The 20,807-nt window shown below is 43.2% G+C and overlaps 1 protein-coding gene across 4 annotated transcripts in view; it reads left to right on the forward strand.

The window, feature by feature from the left end:
* Positions 1 to 20,807, forward strand: part of LOC145533454 (uncharacterized) — a 103,770-nt gene that overhangs the window by 66,227 nt on the left and 16,736 nt on the right. Inside the window, exon 4 of one of the 4 annotated variants that reach the window (XR_014074084.1) lies at positions 12,327 to 12,416. The exons of the other annotated variants lie outside the window; for them this stretch is intronic. The gene's annotated coding sequence lies outside the window, so the exon portion shown is untranslated. The remainder of the gene's footprint in view (positions 1 to 12,326; positions 12,417 to 20,807) is intronic. 4 annotated transcript variants of the gene reach the window in all.

Genomic DNA, 20,807 nt, shown 5'->3' on the forward strand with positions numbered 1-20,807 from the left:
CCATCCACTGAATTTCTCATTTTAATTACAACAGTGTTCTGAAGAAGTTCTATTTGTTTTTTTTTTCAAATATACTTAGTCAATTTTGAGTGTCTATTATTTAGGTCATCATCATAGCTCTCTCTTAAAAAAAAAAAAAAATTACTTGGCTGCCCTTAGCTGCAGCATGCAGGATCTAGTTCCCTGGGAACTGGAGCCACAGCCCCTGCACTGGGAGCTCAGAGTCTTAACCAGTGGACCACCAGGGACATCCCTCTAATTCTCTTCTATCTGTACATTTATTAAGATTTACCATAGATTTTATCTCTGTTAATCCTAATGTCTGTTCTCATTGCCAATCTGATGATCTCATTTGCTGTTTTTCCTGACTGTCACTCAAGGTACCTTATTTCCTGTGTCCGGTGATATTTGATTATGAGGTAATTTCTTTGACACTTCATCTCTGGAATGCTTTGGAATTGAGTCAAGGCAATAGTCCTCCAAATATGATGTGCCTTTGTTTCTGCCAGTTCTTGGGGTACAACCAACTCAGGATACAATCAGAGTTTATTATTTCAGGATACTTGGGTTATATCAGTTTTTCCCCCAGCTTGGTGATGGTGGCTTATGGTTACAGATATTTAAATTTCTTTTAAAAATTATCGTTATCACTAATGTTTCTTCCATTGCCAAAGCCAGACATGAATGGATTGCCACCTTCTCTCACACTAGCAGGGTGTTTTCTCCTAGTCTATACCCCAAAGCATTGCCTTCAAAAAGTCTCAGCCTTTTGTATGGCTTTTTGATTGGGTTTCCCAACCAGTTTGAGCCCAAGTTTTGTCTCTTGCTCTCTATTACATGCTCCATTAAAATTCAAGATTTAGAGCACCTGAGATCAGTGATAACTACAGATAAAATGTTGACATTAGCATTGCTTACTTCTTTGGATTCAGCCTTTCTTTATTTCCACTTTTCAAAGAATTCCCTTATTTCTTTGCCAGCTAACTTATCCATGAGTTCAATTTTTTTTTTTTTGCTTTTTTTTTTCAATCCAGTATAACTAAAATTTCTCCTGATCTTTTGTTATACACTGCTGCTGCATTTGTAACTATGTGTACAATCATCAGATTATCTTTTTTGGCCAAAATGAGTGTGATGTAGCTGAAGAACTTTGGGGAACTGTAGAACAGGTCTAAGGTTATTATATGTGAAGGATTCAGTTCAGTTCAGTTCAGTCGCTCAGTCGTGTCCGACTCTTTGTGACCCCATGAACCACACAGCACGTCAGGCCTCCCTGTCCATCACCAACTCCCGATGTCCACCCAAAACCATGTCCATTGAGTCGGCAATGCCATCCAACCATCTCATCCTCTGTAGTCCCCTTCTCCTCCTGCCCTCAATCTTTCCCAGCATCAGGGTCTTTTCAAATGAGTCAGCTCTTCACATCTGGTGGCCAAAGTATTGGAGTTTCAGCTTCAACATCAGTCATTCCAATGAATATTCAGGACTGACTTCCTTTAGGATGGAATGGTTGGATCTCCTTGCAGTCCAAGGGACTCTCAAGAGTCTTCTCCAACACCACAGTTCAAAAGCATCAATTCTTCAGTGCTCAGCTTTCTTTATAGTCCAACTCTCACATCCATACATGGCCACTGGAAAAACCATAGCCTTGATAGACGGACCTTTGCTAACAAAGTAATGTCTCTGCTTTTTAATCTGCTATCTAGGTTGGTTGTAACTTTCCTTCCAAGAGGTAAGTGTCTTTTAACTTCATGGCTGCAATCACCATCTGCAGTGATTTTGGAGCCCAAAAAAATAAAGTCCGACACTGTTTCCCCATCTATCTGCTACGAAGTGATGGGACAAGATGCCATGATCTTAGTTTTCTGAATGTTGAGTTTTAAGCCAACTTTTTCACTCTCCTCTTTCACTTTCACCAAGAGGCTCTTTAGTTCTTCTTCGCTTTCTGCCATAAGTGTGGTGTCATCTGCATATCTGAGGTTATTGATATTTCTCCTGGCAATCTTGATTCCAGCTTGTGCTTCCTCCAGCCCAGCGTTTCTCATGATGTACTCTGCATATAATTTAAATAAGCAGGGTGACAATATACAGCCTTGACATACTCCTTTTCCTATTTGGAACCAGTCTGTTGTTCCATGTCCAGTTCTAACTGTTGCTTCCTGACCTGCATACAGGTTTCTCAAAGACAGGTCAGGTGGTCTTGTATTCCCATCTCTTTCAGAATTTTCCACAGTTTTTTGTGATCCACACAAAGGCTTTGCCATTGTCAATGAAGCAGAGATAGATGTTTTTCTGGAACTCTCTTGCTTTTTCGATGATCCAGCGGATGTTGGCAATTTGATCTCTGGTTCCTCTGCCTTTCCTAAAACTAGCTTGAACATCTGGAAGTTCACAGTTCACGTATTGCTGAAGCCTGGCTTGGAGAATTTTGAGCATTACTTTGCTAGCGTGTGAGATGAGTGCAATTGTGTGGTAGTTTGAGCATTCTTTGGCATTGCCTTTCTTTGGGATTGGAATGAAAACTGACCTTTTCCAGTCCTGTGGCCACTGCTGAGTTTTCCAAATTTGCTGACATATTGAATGCAGCACTTTCACAGCGTCATCTTCCAGGATTTGAAATAGCTCAACTGGCATTCCATCACCTCCACTAGCTTTGTTCATAGTGATGCTTCCTAAGGCCCACTTGACTTCACATTCCAGGATGTCTGGCTCTAGGTGAGTGTGACTGATCACACCATCATGATTATCTGGGTCGTGAAGATCTTTTTTGTACCGTTCTTCTGTGTATTCTTGCCACCTCTTCTTAATATCTTCTGCTTCTGTTAGGTCTATACCATTTCTGTCCTTTATCGAGCCCATCTTTGCATGGAATGTTTCCTTGGTATCTCTAATTTTCTTGATGAGATCTCTAGTCTTTCCCATTCTATTGTTTTCCTCTATTTCTTTGCATTGATCGCTGAGGAAGGCTTTCTTATCTCTCCTTGCGATTCTTTGGAACTCTGCACTCAAATGGGTATATCTTTCCTTTTCTCCTTTGCTTTTTGCTTCTCTTTGTTTCATAGCTATTTGTAAGGCCTCCTCAGGCAGCCATTTTGCTTTCTTTCATTTCTTTTTCTTGGGGATGGTCTGGATTCTTGTCTCCTGTACAATGTCACTAACCTTTGTCCATAGTTCATCAGGCACTCTGTCTATCAGATCTAGTCCCTTAAATCTATTTCTCACTTCCACTGTATAATCATAAGGGATTTGATTTAGGTCATACCTGAATAGTCTAGTGGTTTTCCCCTCTTTCTTTAATTTAAGTCTGAATTTGGCAATAAGGAGTTCATGGCCCGAGCCACAGTCAGCTCCTGGACTAGTTGTTGCTGACTGTATAGAGCTTCTCCATCTTTGGCTGCAAACAATACAATCAATCTGATTTTGGTGTTGACCATCTGGTGATGTCCATATGTAGAGTCTTCTGGCGTGTTGTTAGAATAGGGTGTTTGCTATGACCAGTGCGTTCTCCTGACAAGACTCTATTAGCCTTTGCCCTGCTTCATTCTGTACTCCAAGTCCAAATTTGCCTGTCACTCCAGGTATTTCTTGACTTCCTACTTTTGCATTCCAGTCCCCTGTAATGAAAAGGACATCTTTTTTTGGTGTTAGTTCTAAAAGGTCTTGTAGGTCTTCATAGAACTGTTCAGCTTCTTCAGCATTACTGGTCGGGGCATAGATTTGGATTACTGTGATATTGAATGGTTTGCCTTGGAAATGAACAGAGCTCTTTGTTTCTTTTCGGAGATTGCATCCGAGTACTGCATTTCGGACTCTTTTGTTGACTATGATGGCTACTCCATTTCTTCTAAGGGATTCCTGCCCACAGTAGTAGATATAATGGTCATCTGAGTTAAATTCACCCATTCCAGTCCATTTTAGTTCGCTGATTCCTGGAATGTCGATGTTCACTCTTGCCATTTCCTGTTTGACTACTTCCAATTTGCCTTGATTCATGGACCTAACATTCCAGATTCCTATGCAATATTGCTCTTTACAACATCAGACCTTGGGTCTATCACCAGTCCCATCCACAACTGGGTGTTGTTTTTGCTTTGCCTCTATCCCTTCATTCTTTCTGGAGTTATTCTCCACTGATCTCCAGTAGCATGTTGGGCACCTACCGAGCTGGGGACTTCTTCTTTCAGTGTCTTATCTTTTTGCCTTTTCACACTGTTCATGGGGTTCTCAAGGCAAGAATACTGAAGTGGTTTGCCATTCCCCTCTCCAGTGGACCACATTCTGTCAGACCTCTCCACCATGACCCATCTGTCTTGGGTGGCCCCACATGGCATGGCTTAGTTTCACTGAGTTAGACAAGGCTGTGGTCTGTGTGATCACATTGGCTAGTTGTCTATGCTTGTGTTTCAGTCTGTCTGCCCTCTGATGCCCTCTCTCAGCACCTACTGACTTACTTGGATTTCTCTTACCTTGGATGTGGGGTATCTGTTCACGGCTGCTCTAGCAAAGCGCAGCTGCTGCTCCTTACCTTGGACATGAGGTAGCTCCTTTAGGCCGCCACCCCTGACCTTGGACGTGGGGTAGCTCCTCTTGGCCACTCCTGCAGGCTGTCGCAGCCGCTGCTCCTGTGCAGGATTAGAAAGCTGAAATCCTTAGGGACCAGCTCCAAATCCATCATGGATTGAAGACAATTCCAACGACATGGACTCTAGCACCTTGGGCTTGCTCTGTCCACAGACAGAAAGAGAGCCTTCAGGCAGAACATCCCTGGTACTTGCTCTCAGCATGTGGAGGTAAGAGCTGAGAGGTTATGGAAGGGCTTCTCACAGTATCTGCCATAGGACATTGGGTGACATGAAGATTTAGGCAAATCTGAACCTTGAAGCCCTTGGGCTTTTGGTTTCTTGCCCCTAGCAATTCAAGGACATATGCTATGCTATGCTAAGTCGCTTCAATTGTGTCTGACTCTGTGCGACCCCATAGACGGCAGCTCACCAGGCTCTGCCGTCCCTAGGATTCTCCAGGCAAGAATACTGGAGTGGGTTGCCATTTCTTTCTCCAGTGCATGAAAGGGAAAAGTGAAAGTGAAGTCACTCAGTCGTGTCCGACTCTTAGCGACCCCATGGACTGCAGCCTACCAGGCTCCTCTGTCCATGGGATTTTCCAGGCAAGAGTACTGGAGTGGGGTGCCATTGCCTTCTCCGGCAAGGACATATAGGATATATATTTTTTTAATTGAACGGAATAGACTTCAAGATTGCTGATGCCCTGAAGGGCTGGCAGAGCCACCTGATGGTATGATTGATCTTCCAGCGGAAGTTAGGAATGTGTGAAGACGTGGAATTCTGTGCTATGAGAAGGATGACATAAAGGGAAGAGACAAAGCCATGACACCTGGTGAAGGATGGTGGCAGCCTGGGATCATTTTGCAGAGCTGATAGTAACTGGATGTATATAGTGGGATACTTTCTTGTAATGAGAGACTTACAGTTTTACTGTTTAAAACTCAGAGCCTGCTTGGAAGATGTGTGTGACTAGGCACCAGGGACAACTCTGCTCACCCCCAGGATATAATCAGGTGGTAAGTCCAGGCTCCCTTGCTTCGGTTGCTCAGTCTTTATTTGTAAGAGAGATTCTCTGCATGAATCACTGATGTCCAATCAGCAACAGCAATTGTGTTAGCAGCTTGTCACAGTGCCCTCCTTCTATTTCCGACCTGGTTGTTTGATTGAAGTCCTCTGAACTGATTTAAGACTCATGTAGAAGGATGTGTTTACAAAACACAAGTGTTGGCCTGAGAATCAAAGTCATGTCCTAACACAGAAGTTACCTTTTCTAGCCTTAAATACTTTTGAATATGCCCAATCTTATTGATGAGAAAAACAGTCATCTGTAGGGTGTAAAAAAGCAGACTGGAGTATAAATAACACAGTGACATGAGAAGCACAGCTCATTTGCTGCTAATTGATGTATATTGGCTGAAACTTGGACCTAAATTGCTGTTTGTTCAAGGATGTCAATATCCATGGTACCCAACATTCTGCAGTCAAATGCTCTAACCCTGAGCTACAACCCACTCAAGGCACACAAAATTCTGAGTGGTAAAAGAATCTCTTGAGCATTCTTGAGATAACCAATATATTTCTCATCTTAAAAAAAAAAAACTCTTCTTACACAAATGGCAACACACTCAACATATTATCTCTTTTTTTGTTTTTCTCACTTATCATTAATTCTTGACTTTTGACCCAAATTAGTACACAGAAGGGCTCCTCATTCTTATTTGTGGCTGTGTGATTTTCTATTCTATGGAGAAGACACCGGTCCTTTATTTATGGGTATTTAAGAGGTCCCCAGCCTTGCTTAATTAGAAACTGTGATGTCATCATTAACTTCAAGCACATGTCATTTTATACTTGGGAAGATAAATATGAATGATATTTCCTAGAGTTACAACCCCATGGATTGTAGCTTGCCAGGCTCCTCTGTCCATGGAATTTTCCAGGCAAGAAGGCTAAGGTGGATAGCCATTTCCTTTTCCAGGAAATCTTCCCAATCCAGGGATCGAACCCAGGTCTCCCACACTGCAGGTGGATTCTTTACTGTCTGAGCCACCAGGGAAGCCCTAGAATACTGGAGTGGGCAGCCTATCCTTTCTCCAGCAGATCTTCCAGATTCAGGAATTGAACCAGAGTCTCCTGCATTGCAGGTAGATTCTTTACCAGCTGAGCTACCAGGGAGGCCCTACAGTTAGGAAGATATTGCTGAATTGAAAGATGTTTGTACTTAGCGTTTTAATATATTTTGCCAAATTTCTCTCTGTTGAAGCTGTATCGTTGATGTCCCATCTCAGCTGCAATATGTCAGAGAGCTGATTTCAAAAATTTGGTGTGCTTTCCATTCAAATATGTCATCAGGTTTGTTGACTTTTCCACTTTAACAGGAGAAAGAGGGTAATTGCAAATTTAATATGCATTTCTCTTCCCATGCATAACACTGAGGATTCTTCTTGATGCCTTAAGAGCTGTGGGCTGTGGCTTCTATTCCTTAGACTGTGATGAGGGTGGTTTTCCACTTTGTGGACCCCAGGAACACACTAGAATTGTATCTGGAACAAACTGAGGCTGACTTAGGCAGAAGATATTGAGGACAGACCTAATTTGAGAGTCAAGCTTATTTGTGTATGTAAAAGCCACAAGGAGAGAAACTACGCTGAAAAGATGGTGCTATAAATGCATGTTTAATTACATGGAATATATATTTACAATATAGTATTAAAGGAAACAAAACAAGTTAAAATATACATTAGTGTGATCCCTCTTTTTTAAAAATATGTGCTTGTATAAAGATGATTAGAAGGATACATATGAAAACTTAACCATGATTAATTTCTGAATGGAAGGACTATTGTAGTCTAATTTGCGCTTTGTTGTATTTTTGAATTGTCAATTATTAATTGCTGCCTTAAATAATTAAATATAACATTATATTCAAATACCTTCTGCCTCATTGACAGTCAAACAAATGCACAAAATGATGAGAAGAGCACAAGACCAGGAGTCTGGAAACTCAATTTTTATCACAGTTCTGCCATGAATGTGCCCTGAGATGTGAAGCTTACAGTTTAAATTTTCTGGGGCTCGATTTCATAATTTGTAAAGTGCAGGAACTGGATAAATTTATCTTTTTAAATTTTTATACTAAACTCACCTCATATATTCAAACAAGTGGAGACTTTTAAACTAATGCTTCTCTAGTCTTTTACAGACATGTGTTTAAACTTTGAATAGCTTCACTTCATAAAGTCAAGGTAATTCCATGAGCACCTGTGTTCTTATGTGAATGTGCTGTCTGTGAATCGTATCTGTGTGTGATGCAGAGCAAGTCTTCACACAGAGTAATTCTTCTCTCAAGGCTTCTTGAAAGAGGTTACCTTGGAAACAAGAAATCAGACCCACCTACTTCATCTTAGGGGTCAGAACAAGGTTCTCCACTTAATCATCATTTTCACTCTTCAGGTACAAACTGTGAACCAACTTCTATGAGGATATTCAAATATTAGTAACAAGTATTTTTGCTCTCAAAGACTCAGTGTTTTGAATTATTCTCTTATCATTTCATATGAGCAGGCTTACTCACAGAATCAGAGTGCAAGAAAGTCTTTGAGGACATAGGTACCACGCTTAGGCATCCTTCTAGTTCCTAAAACAGCACAAGGTGTGTCAGTGAGCTTTTGCTGTGTAACGAACACTGCAAACATGCTGGACTAAAACAAAAACCATTTATTTAGCTCGTGATTCTGTAGGTTGGAAATTCAGAATATGCTTAGGCAAAAGTTTATTCTGGTCTCGGATGAGCTTGTCTCATGTGTCTGCAATCAACAACTAAATTGGCTGGGGTCTGAGAGGTCTAGAGTCCTCATCTGAAATGGCCCCTTTCTGTTCTATTCAGACTCTTGTTATTCAGCAGGCTAACATGGGGTTACTTGCATTACCATTGCAAACTTCCAAAAGTGCCAAGAGAGTGTGCCCTAATGTGCAAGCATTTTTCAGTCTCCTGCAGTATGCTTGCTAATGCTCCACTGGCCAAAGTAAGTCACCTGGCCAAGCCCAGACTCAGTGTGGAAGGGGACACCCATGGCCATGGGTAAGGAGCTCTTATTGCAGCAGAATTCACTATGCAGAATGCCTGATACTAGATCACTGACAAATGGTAGACCAACAGGGCCATAGGATTAATTCAGGGCATGTAGGCAGAGTGGTAGGAAGCATGCATTTATAGGGAGCAGAAAGGAACACAGAGAAGCACTCATCAGGCTAATCTCACCCAAAGGATGCTGCTCTCTTGAGATGACCATTTGTCCCAGTATGAGCCTGTTGTCCTGGTGGAAACAGTGAGAGCCCTCTCTGATCCCGCTCCCTTCTTAGAACCTTGGACAGTTCTTATCCAGGCCTGTAGCTGGAAGCATCTGAGAGCACTGATATTTCTCCCTTGGTTTCTACCCATTAACCTTACTGATCAACAGCAACTAACATTAACTATTCAGGGTGCATTTCTAGGAATCTCAGACCAGGTGGCGCTAGTGGTAAACAGCCACCTGCCAATGCAAGAACCACAGAAGACACGGGTTCAATCCCTGGGTTGGGAAGATCCCCCGGAGGAGGGCATGGCAACCCACTCCAGTATTCTTGCCTGGAGAATTCCCGTGGACAGAGGAGCCTGGTGGGCTACAGTCCATGGGGCCGCAAAGAATCAGACACAACTGAAGTGACCTAGCACGCATGCAGACCTGAGAGGCAGTAGAGATTAGATAACGTCCTGCTGTGACTTTATAGATAAGGAAGCTGTGAGATTAATAACCAAGCTTCTGAATCCAGGGGTCTTTTCCTGCCAGCACTTCCACTAAGTAGATTTCAACCCTGAACACTTCCTTGTGTGTGACTCCTGCCTCCCTTTCTCAGGGTAATCAAGGGTTGCTGCAATACCACACAGAGCCTCTCCTTTCTTTCCTTTTTAAATCAGGAGCACGCTGTGTTCACCTTGTAGCCTCCCACTCGCTTCATGGAATTGACAAGGGAAAACAGTGCTGGGGGACCAAAGCTCAACACAGGCAAGTCACTTGAACAGGGGTGACGTCTGGGACAAGCCTGCACTGGGCACCTTCCTGCCCTCCCATTAGGTTTTCTGCTCAAGTGTCTGGAGGCTCAAGGACCAGAGATGGCAACTCCGGTCTGGGGAGACCCAGCCAGGCTCCCACCCGCATAGGGCAGCCCTGATGAATCAGTCAAGAGAATGTTATCAGTGAGACACTGACAGGCTGTGCTGAATGGCTTTTCATCGACAATCCCGGGATCCCCTCTCAGGGCCTGGAGAAAACAAAGCCACGAGAATCAGGTTCTATTCAAAGCACTGAGTGGGTGTAAAAGGCAGCATCAATCCAGTCAACCAGAAATTTGATTTAAATAAAAACAGAATCGAAACAGTAACATTGAAACATATACATTACCTTATGTAAGATAGATAGCCAGTAGGAATTTGCTATGTGATGCAGGGAGCTCAAACCTGGTGCTCTGTGACAACCTAGAAGGGGGTGGGATGGGATGGGAGGTGAGAAGGAGGTTCCAGAAGGAGGGGATGTGTGTTTACCTATGGCTGATTCATGTTGATGTATGGCAGAAACTAGCACAATATTGTAAAGCAATTATCCTCCAATTAAAACAAAGCAAACATAAAAAATCCAGAATTTTATGCCACCAGTAAGACTGCCTTGGCAACACAGGTCCCCTACTCCACTCCCTCCTTCAATAGAGATCATTTTATTTCCTCCATTAAAGGGAACTGCAGCACGATGACTATTTCAGTGCTTGTAAATAACACAAATAAATCAATAAATGCAGCAATCTCTTGCTTAGCCCTGGGTTTGGAGGAGATCTGGAAAAGCCTCTTTGCAGTTTGTTCATCTCTCGAGATTTCTGCCAACATCCCCCCAGAAGGCAGCTGCCAGCCCCACCCTGAGAACTGGCTGACCTTGTGTATGAGAGTTGGAGACAGTCAGCCAGATCCCTGTCCAGCCCCCTCATTTTATACTGGCAGAAACACAGAATCAGAAGATTTATGAGACCTACCCAAGTTCCATTAATTTGCTTATCTCATCATTTTCTGCCTCTACCAGAGAATGGTTGAGAGGAGAGATGCCTATGAGGTCAGTTGAGTAAAACAGGTAATTCCTGAGTGCCCATAACATACTCACTGCTGGGAATGGTCCTGGGAGAAGAGGAAAGGTCCCAGGAAACTGGCTGTCTGGGCTCCTGACACAGCACCATCTCTAGTCATGATGACGTGACCTGTAACACCCTTTCCTCCTGCCAGTTCTTGCCAACAAAAGTGTCTGTGGTCTGCTATTAGCCCCCATCTGAAGGCCTGGTGCCTACGCTATGACCTCGATCATCAAACCTTAACTGTCTCTGTCCAGCCTTCCTGCCTCTATATTACTGTTTACTCAGGTTGTCCTCCACTCTGCTGCCTGAATGAGACTCCCATAAACCTTAGGGGATGTGTCCCTGCCCTGACAAGCACTTCCACAGCTATTTAAATCAAACTCCTGTCTGATTGTGAATTTCTCCTTAATGTGGATTATGCCTACTTGCTGTTTTTATTTAAAAATTTTTTTAATTGGAGTATGATTGTTTTATAGTGTTGTGTTGGTTTCTGCTGTCCAACATGGTGAATCAGCCATAGTTGTTGTTGTTCAGTCACTAAGTTGTGTCCAACTCTTTGCGACCCCATGGACTGCAGCACCCCAGGCTCCTCTGTCCTTCACTAGCTCCCAGAGTTTGCTCAAATTCACGTCTATTGATGCTATCTAACCAGCTCATCCTCTGTTGCCCCTTCTTCTTTTGCCTTTTGTTTTTCCCAGCATCAGGGTCTTTTCCAATGAGCTGGCTCTTTGCATCAAGTGGCTAAAGTATTGGAGCTTTAGCCTCAGCACCAGTCCTTCCAGTGAATATTCAGGGTTTATTTCCTTTGGGAATCAGCCATTTTATACCTATATCTCCTCCCTCTTGATCACCCTTCCTCTATCCCACTGATGACCCTCTAGGTCATCACAGAGCACCAAGCTGAGCTCTCTGTGTTATACAGCAGCTTTGCCACTAGCTATCTGTTTTACACATGGTGGTGTATATATGTCAGTGCTAAGTCCCCAGTTCATCCCACCCTCCCTTTCCCCGTGCAGTTCTTGACCCACTTTATCTTTTAGAGTTGAGCGATAATAGATGAGTTCCCAGCAACGGGGCCCCATTTCCTGGTCCCACCCTTCATGTTGCTGATGCTTTGGTTGGAAATATCTCTCCATCTACCTACCTGAGGGGCATCTGTCTAACCTCACAGAAGTGTGTCTTATCCCCTGGAGTCAAGCTCAGGCAAGGCCAAGAGGCCAAACCTGGGATGGGAAGCCAACAAGAGAAGAGGGGTGAGACGTACAGTGGAAGAAAGTGTGCAGTGGTCTTGGTCTGTGTTTGGGTTACAGCACAATGGGGTTGTGAATTCTGTCAGACCACCAGCAAGACTTTGACAGGTGAAATGCTCATTTAGTCATTCATGGGTCCTCTCTTGTCTCCTTTCTTATGGTGTGTCAGCACTCTTCACAGGCCATTCCAGGCACTGGGTTTCATAGAATTGATAACTCTGTGTGTGTCTTTATGTGCATGCATGTACACACTTGTGTGCATGCACTAAATTTCATAGCTTGACAACCTAGATTTCTCAACTAGCGTAAAATCCCTTGAAACATCCTGGCTTCAAAAACACCATGTAACTATTTTCTACAGGGCTTTCTTTGACAGTGCTTATCATCAGGTGCTTTAAACAACTGTTTTCCGGTCTCCTGGGTACCTTCTTACACAGAGAAGAGCCGAAAGGTAATTAAAGTAGATTCCTCTGCATGAGTAAAGAGAAAGATTCTTCCGCTCTGTGAGGTGGGTTTCTAGCTTCCAATTCTCTTCAGGGGATGTTCAATGACATCGCAGGTTAAGTCATTTCAAGAAATGTGATGATTCCATATTATGAGCAGAGCTGAGCCGTTTCTGTAATTACCTTCTAAGGTCATTGGGGGCTCAGGATGGAAAGACATACCTCTTCAGCAACTGCAATTATAAAATAAATCAGCATGTGTGTAAATTAAATGCTAACTGGATCTTATTATTAGTTCCAGAACTAGTTTCTTCCATGGTGCTCTCATTTCACAGGAAAGCAGGCAGTGTGGCAAATGGCAGGCTGCCCCAAATTCTCCTTCTGGAGACTAGTGGGAAGAGAAGTTTCTCTCCCAGAGGATGTAGTAGCCAGGCTGACTGTTTTCATGCTCCTGGACAACTTGGGGGGTAATGTACTGACTTCAGAGCTCACACCTTCCTAACCCTGAGGTCTTGCTTCTTAGTGGTACTGACAGAAAGGATGTTTTTAATTGATCATTTGATGATGTTAAAGCTTTAGGAAGCTTAGATTGTCTCCTAAAACTGAGTAAGGACCAGCTTTAGGGAGAAATGACAATATTTATGAAGGCCAACAAAGTATGATAAAAAAAAAAAAAAAGGCTGCTGTCTTAAAACTAACTTCCCTCAGAAGCACACCCTGAGATAGAAGTTCTCATGCAAGTGTTTTATTAAAGAATCGATCCAAGGAGAACCCAGGAAGGGAAGAAAGGAAGTCTGAAGTTGAGCCAGGGGCTTCATATTCCTACACCTTCAGGGTCATCCTGGGAGGCAAATTCCAAGGCACTCCTAGCTTTCTGTGCCTGCAGGCCCTCTGCTAAACAAGGGCAGTGTGGCTCTAGTAGCCCCAGGGCACCTTGTGAACAGGCAGCACAGGGCAGGCCACTGAGAGCCGGGGCAGGGGCTCCCAAAACTGGTTAAAGGGGGCCTGAGGGAAACTCTGCACCTGTTATTTGTGATGTTAATTTTATGTGTCAACTCAACTGGGCTATGGGGTACCCAGCTCTTTGGTCAGACATTTTTCTGCATGTTTCTTGATGAGATTAATATTTAAGTCATTAGAGTGAGTGAAATAGATTGCCCTCTCTGGTGTGGTGGGCTTTATGCCACCACATGGGATCAGGCATGAATAGTTGAAGGCATGAATAGAACAAAAAACTGGACCCTCCCCTGGGTATGAGAGAATTTTTCCTGCCTTCAGACTCAGACTGCAATATTGGCTTTTCCTGAATCTCAAGCCTGCTGGCCTTTGGACTAGAACTACATTGTCACCTCTCCTGGGTCTCCAGCAAGGTGACTCACCCTTCAGATCTTGGGGCTTGCCTGTCTTCACAATCACAGAAGCCAATTTCTTGTAATAAACATCTCTCATCTCAGACTCCCCTAATCCCATCTTTCGGCTTTTCAATCTGAGCGAACTGAAAATTTAGAATTGCCTGGTGGCTCAGACGCTAAAGCATCTGCCTGCAATGTGGGAGACCTGGGTTCTATCCCTGGATCAGGAAGATCCCCTGGAGAAGGAAACGGCAACCCACTCCAGTACTCTTGCCTGGAAAATTCCATGGATGGAGGAACCTGGTTGGCTACAATGCATGGGATCACAAAGAGCTGGACAGGACTGAGCAACTTCACTGGTTCACTGGAGACAAGAGAGCCTGTGAGGAACACTTTTGAGGCAGTAGAAGAGCAGGAGGCCAACTGTGAGCATTAATTTTGAGGTGCCTACTCTTTATCTTAGTGTAGAAATCAAGTGAGCAAAGTGATTTAGAGTGCAGGGTGATGTCCAGGCTAGAGGTAAAGCGTTGTTACAGTCTGCAGAATAAAATTTTTCTTAAAGCTCAGCAACCAAGTAAAATCATCAAGGGAGTGAGGATAGATAGAAAAGTTGTGCTTATGATACAGTAATTCAAATGGAGCTTGAGAAAAGGACCCAGACAAAGCTTCAGCCTTTAAGAAACAGGCAGAGGACTCACCTGAATGAGTGGAGTCATCCAAAACCCCCAACCTCTAAGCCTGGCTCTGAACAGATATGAAGATTCCCATGAGATAGAAGTGGAGTCCAAGCACCATAAGTACTATGAGCATGAAGAATTAATAAAAGGTACATATGTACAATGGAATATATTAGTCAGCCACTGAAAGGAAAGAGATAGGGTCATTTGTAGACATGTGGATGGACCTAGAGTCTGTCATACACAGTAAAGTAAGTCAGAAAGAGCAAAACAAGTATATTGTATATTAACACATATATGTGGAATCTAGAAAAGTGGTCCAGATGAACCCATTTCCAAGGCAAGAATAGAGATGCAGACATAGAGAAACAGACATGTGGACCCAGAGGGGGAAGGTGAGGGCGGGATGAATTGGGAAAGTAGTGTTGACATATACACACTACCATGTGTAAAGTAGATAATTAGTGGGAACCCGCTATATAACACAGGCTTCCCTAGTAGCTCAGACAGTAAAGAATCTGCCTGCAATGCAGGAGACCTTGGTTTGATCCCTGGGTTGGGCAGATCCCTTGGAAAAGGGAATGGCAAACCACTCTAGTATTCTTGCCTGGAAAATTCCATGGACAGTGAAGCCTGGTGGGTTACAATCCATGGTGCCGCAAAGAGTTGAACATGATTGAGCATCTTTCACTCACTCACTGCTATATAACACAGGGAGCTCAGCTCAGTGCTCTGTGATGACCTAGAGAGGTGAGATAAGGGGGTGGGAGGGATGCTCGAGAGCAAGCTGATATATGTATGCATATAGCTGATTCACTTCATTGTGCAGCAGAAACTAACACAACATTGTAAAGTGATTATATTCCAATTTTAAAAATAGAAAAAAACTAAAAAAAAGGATTAATACAAGGACTCATGTAGTTAAGTGGCAATACTGGGCTGATTTTCAATTTGCAACAGGTTTTCTTTTGTCTGATTACCTTCTGTCATGTAACAAGCCACACCAAAATTTAGTGACTTAAAAAGAAGCCAACATTTATTGTTCTTATGAAATTGCAATATGGCTATGGCTAGATGAGCCCGGCTCATCTCCCCTCTATACGTCATCAGCTGGGGAGTCTAGAAGCCCCAGGCTAGAATCATCTGAAGTTTCTTCTCTTCCCGTGGTCAGTGGCTGGGATCCTGGCTGGAGCTGCTGTCCAGAATGCCTGTGGGTGGCCTTGCCCTGAGGCCTGTAATTCTTTGTAACAGAGTGGTGGGCTCAAAGGGTGAGCATCCCAAAAGAGCAAGGGCCAAGTAGAAGCCATATTGCTTTCTATGATCTCACTTGGAAGTTACACAGCATCACTTGTACAACATTCTATCTATTAAAGCAAAAGCCAAAAAACCATGCAGATTTGGGCATGGGGATGGACTCCCACTTTTGACAGGGTTTTGGCAAAGTTCTGGAAGACCAGGTGGAACCAGGGCTCTCGCTGTGGCCATTTATGGAAAATTGAATCTGCTATGCATCCTGCAGAATTTGTTGCAGCTCAGGCTGGAACATTCATCGCTTGGTGGGTTTTTGTATCAAGATACTGATGAATGGGGCTTCCCAGGTGGTGCTAGTAAAGGACTCGCCTGCCAGTTCAGGAGACAGAAGAGACTGGAATTTGATCCTTGGGTCGGGAAGATCCCTGGAGGAGGGCATGATAACCCACTCCAGTATTCTTGCCTGGAGAATCCCCATGGACAAAGGCACCTGGAGGACTACAGTCTGTAGGGTTGCAAATAATTGGACACAACTGAAGTGACTTAACATGCACTGATGAATAAGGCTGGGATGCTCATTTACTGTTTATAATGAGAAGGAAATGCCATTGCTCTAGGACCACTCAAATTCTTTTTGCCTTCTATATACCTGGTGAGCATGGAATCAGAACAAAGGAGTGAGGATTTGGGTGGATGACTTGAGTGGCAATGGGTTAAAATTGGACTGGTCTTGTGGTATGCACTGACTGAAACTTGTGGGTTCTCTCTCGCTGCTTCTCTGTGTCTCCTCCTTGGCTGACAAGCTGCCCCCTTGATAGAATCTTTTCTTCGGATATGCTCGTCCACTCAATCGCGTCAGTCTGGGTTTGCTGAGGGGCACCATTCTACTCCTCTAAATGCAACTGCCCACCCTTTTTCTGAATGGCCATGTCTTGGTCTTCGAGCTTGTCTCTGAGAAAGCAACCTTAATTCTTTTATTTCCTGCTTCTTGTGGGAGGGATGAGTACACCTGCTCCCGGTAGTCCAGGTAAGAGATGAGAGATGGTAGTTTGGGTTAAGGAGATGCTGATTGGACGGTGAGAGACTGTTTGTGTTGGGATAAAATTTGGAGGTCAAGCTGCCAGGATTTGCTTATGGAGTGTGGAGGAAGCAGATGGCAGGGGGCGGGGGAAGGCGCTCAGGATGGTGTAATAGACTCGGCCAGGGCGGCACACATGCCCCTCCACCAGATTGGTGCTCCCATCACCAGCTGAGCCCCTGGCTGCCTCCTTCTCTGGAGAATGGATCTCAGTCAATGGAAATCCTGGGGTAAGAGGGGGACTTGTATCCAGTGACGCACTCCTAGTGGAATACAAAGCTCAGCCCCCCATCGCACAGTGAGCCCACGCTGGTGCCATTTGTGCTCCAAGCTGCCTGGCCTCAGGGTGGACTCCAGCAGAACCCACACCTTTGCCACGCATCCTCTCCTGCCCCTACAGCTTCCTTTATACCTGTACAGGGTTTTCCTATGAGCTTTCTCATAGTGCCTCACATACACAAGAATCTCCACCTTCAGCTTTACTTTTAAGGAACCTGACCTAAGACAATTAACTCTGAAGCTTGTGACTTGAGTAACTAGATAAATTGTGGTGACATTTACAGAAATGGGGATAAACAGGTTTGAGGGGGGAAATGAAGAGTTCAGTTTGTCGAGTTTGTAGTTGTTGTTCAGTTAAGTTGTGTCCAGTTCTTTGTGACCCCATGGACTGCAGCACACCAGGCTTCCCGGTCCTCCACTGTCTCCTGGAGTTTGCTCCAGTTCATGTCGATTGAGTTGGTGATGCCATCCAACCGTCTCATCCTCTGTCCTCTTCTCCTTTGGCCTTATAAAGTTTAAGATGCCTTAAATTGGATATGCATTGGAGATTCTGAGTAAGTGGTTGGATATTTGAAACTGTGGTTCAAAGGAGAGGGCTGGCTGTAGATTTGAAGATCAAGTAAAATGATATAACTTAGTTTGGAGGGTCAGTGAATACTTCTCTAAAGAAATGATATTAATTCATGACTTGAAGTATAAGCAGGAATTAATGAGGCTGTAAGTAGAAGACAGAGCTTTCCAGTTAGAGGGTATGACGTCTCTGAGTCATTTCCTTTTTAAAAAATTTATTTAAACTTATTTGGCTGTGCTGTGTCTTAGTTATGGCATGCAGGATTTTCTATCTTGTTAATAGTTGTGGCATGTGGGATCTAGTTCCCAGACCAGGAATTGAATGCAGGACACCTGTGTTAGGAGAATGGGCAGTCCCTCTGAGTCATTTCTTATTGATGTCAGTTCCCAAGTCATTGATTGCAAATGTACTGCTTAACCTTTGTCAGCATGGGTCAAATTTCTTTGAAGCTAAAGGATTTAGGGGTATTTATTGCTAAAGGGACATCCTCATCTCTTCTCCTGTTGTTTTTCAGGCAGACTATCTTCACCAGTAGGGCAGAATTCATTAGAAAGTCTCCTCTAGAAAAATACATCACATCACAGATTTTGCTATTTTGTGCTCAGAGGTAACAGTGGAAAATGCAGAGGCCACTGTTCACAGAAGGAGGATTAAGAGTCAGGGGCCAGCTGAAGGAATCCAGGGAGCTATAGATGGTAATATTTTTATTGAAGTATAGTTGATTTACAATATTAGGTTAGTTTCAAGTGTACAGCATAGTGACTCAGTATTTTTATAGATTATACTCCATTCAAAGTTATTATAAGACAATGGCTATAATCCCAGGTGCCATACAACATATCCTTGTTGCTTATCTATTTTATACAGAGTGGCTTATGTCTCTTCATCCCATACAGCTAATTTCCCTTCTTTTATTCCAAAGCTACTTTTAAGAGAAATTCAACAGTGACAGAATGAAAAGGAAGTGAAAGCGAGCAGGAAAGACAAATACTGCCATCAGGTCAACACTTAGAAAAAAAAGAGTGCTGATGCAGAAAACAAATATTGACTAAATTAGAGAGAGGATTGGGTACAGAGAACAAACATTCCTCAGATAAAAGCTGGGCAGAACCAAACCCATAAGGAGAAAGATTCCAAATGCAATACATAGGGTCAGCCAGCCCTGAATTGGAGCTGAGGGACATGGACCCAGGCTGGAGCCAGGGAGCATTATGACAGAGGGGATGTTTGACTCTGACCTCATATGAGAAGCTGTCAGCATGGTCACAGGCTCACTGCAGAGCCCAAGAGCTTGTCTCCTTTGTATAGGAGAAGGACCCTGATACATAACAAGGAAAGAGTACCCCTGTTCCATCATCAAGGGAGCTCCAAGGAGGACAAGTCCTTGCAGAACCCAGGACTGTGGTCTTTACCCACAGGACTGAAGTGGTATGTAATCAAGTGTGCTTGCTGCCAACAGGAATGTTAAGAACCTGAGTTATTTTTATGTTTGGTACAATGGCAATCAACAGTCCAAAGGAAAAACAGCTTAGCTGAGAACACACTGAAATCAAAAGTGGCTCAAACTTTCCTCAAATGCCTCCCCTTTGCCAATAGAATAAAACTGGAGAGTCAGGCAGGTCCACACAGGAGTCACTCAATGTTCTGATCTGTTGGTGGGTTTGCTGTTACAAAAGCAAGGAAGATGGCACAAGGGAGGAATGGCAGTTGGCCTGTGGTGGGAGCTTGGGTGGATCTCTGAGCTCCTTCAGAGCTTTAGCTTTCTCTTTTGAGAGAGGACAATTTTATCTCTAAGCTCTTATCTAGATCTAAAATGGTTGGATCCCAGACATCGTTTTACTAGGGTGATGGCTCATGCCTGAGAGTCTAACCGAGGAGCTCAGGAAGTGAATGATGGGTGGGAGAGAGGAAGGACCTCAGTAAACAAAATCTATACTTCTTGGAATGTCTTCCCAACAGTTACCCTTCACAGACGATCTCTTGTTCTTGGGTTTTTTTTCTATGTCTGCTGAGACATAGAGAGATTTAAAAAAAAATTACCTATGAAAAGCTCTCATTTGTCAGTAGCCAAAATCAATGAGTAGAATAGAAAATAAAACAGTAATGTCAATACTTCTTGCTTTGCTTGACATCTTGGGGAGTTAAGTCAGCAAGATGTTCATGGCTGAGTCACAGCAAGGATTCCTAGGGTCTCCTCCTATGTGCATAAACAGAATAATTCTAAAGTGCCTACTTCATAAGTAGGTCCAAAGAAAAATAAATTTTCTTTGAATTGGAAGAATCTATTGTTTGCCATTGTCTGTTCTGTGTCATCATTTATTTATTTATTTTTTTAGTATTCAGTGCAAAGGCACAATAAACTTAAACAAAACTAGTTAAAGAAGGAGCTGAAGAGGAAGCATTTTATTTCCTCTTCCACAGTGCAGCCTTAAGAAAAGTCAGGGAAATCCCCTGGATGTCATCTGGTTTATCAGATTCCTGTGATTTTTCTCAAGTGAAACTGTTATCAGGCTTTGATGAGTAGCAAAGCTTCCTCTTTAAAGAATGTTCTGCTGAGCACATTAGGGTTTAAATTGGATACAGAGCCATGTATTTTAATGAAAATTATGATTTACTTACTAAATTTCCAAAATAGTCTCTTAATAACATCTGTTTAAAGTATTTAAAAAGTACTAGAAAAATACTAGAAAATGTTAGAAAAATACTAGAACAGATTATTAGGACAGTTGGGAAGTTTGCTATATCAGTTGACATTGCAGATTCATATATTCATGCTGTGTTTAAGGTTTTATTTTATTTTTTTAAAGTGCAGCATATTTTGACCTAACACAATCTCTCCCCAAGGGCACAACCCTGACTTTGCCTGAGAAATATAGTACCTGCGGACGCTAAACCTCTGACAAAAATAATGTGGAAGTTGTTTCTCCTATTCTTACAAGAAACATCGGGACAAACTAAAATCATAGAATTCTCTTGGACCCATAAGAGAACTGACTTTGCAGGGAAAATCAACTGCCCCGAGCTCAGGAGAGAAAAGATAAAGCTGAGAGTCACGGCTGAGATCTTCCTAGAGTGGAAGCCAGGAGCCATTAATGGGTTGAGCATTAAGAAATACTTAAATTGCAACTTTGGTGTATTTCTGGAAGCTGAGAGTGGACAGCACAAGAGGGAGGAATTCCTGGGAGCCACTG

This window comes from Giraffa tippelskirchi, chromosome 13, assembly GCF_054371585.1.
Source record: "Giraffa tippelskirchi isolate mGirTip1 chromosome 13, T2T-mGirTip1v1.2.pri, whole genome shotgun sequence".
In the NCBI taxonomy this organism is placed as follows: Eukaryota; Metazoa; Chordata; class Mammalia; order Artiodactyla; family Giraffidae; genus Giraffa; species Giraffa tippelskirchi.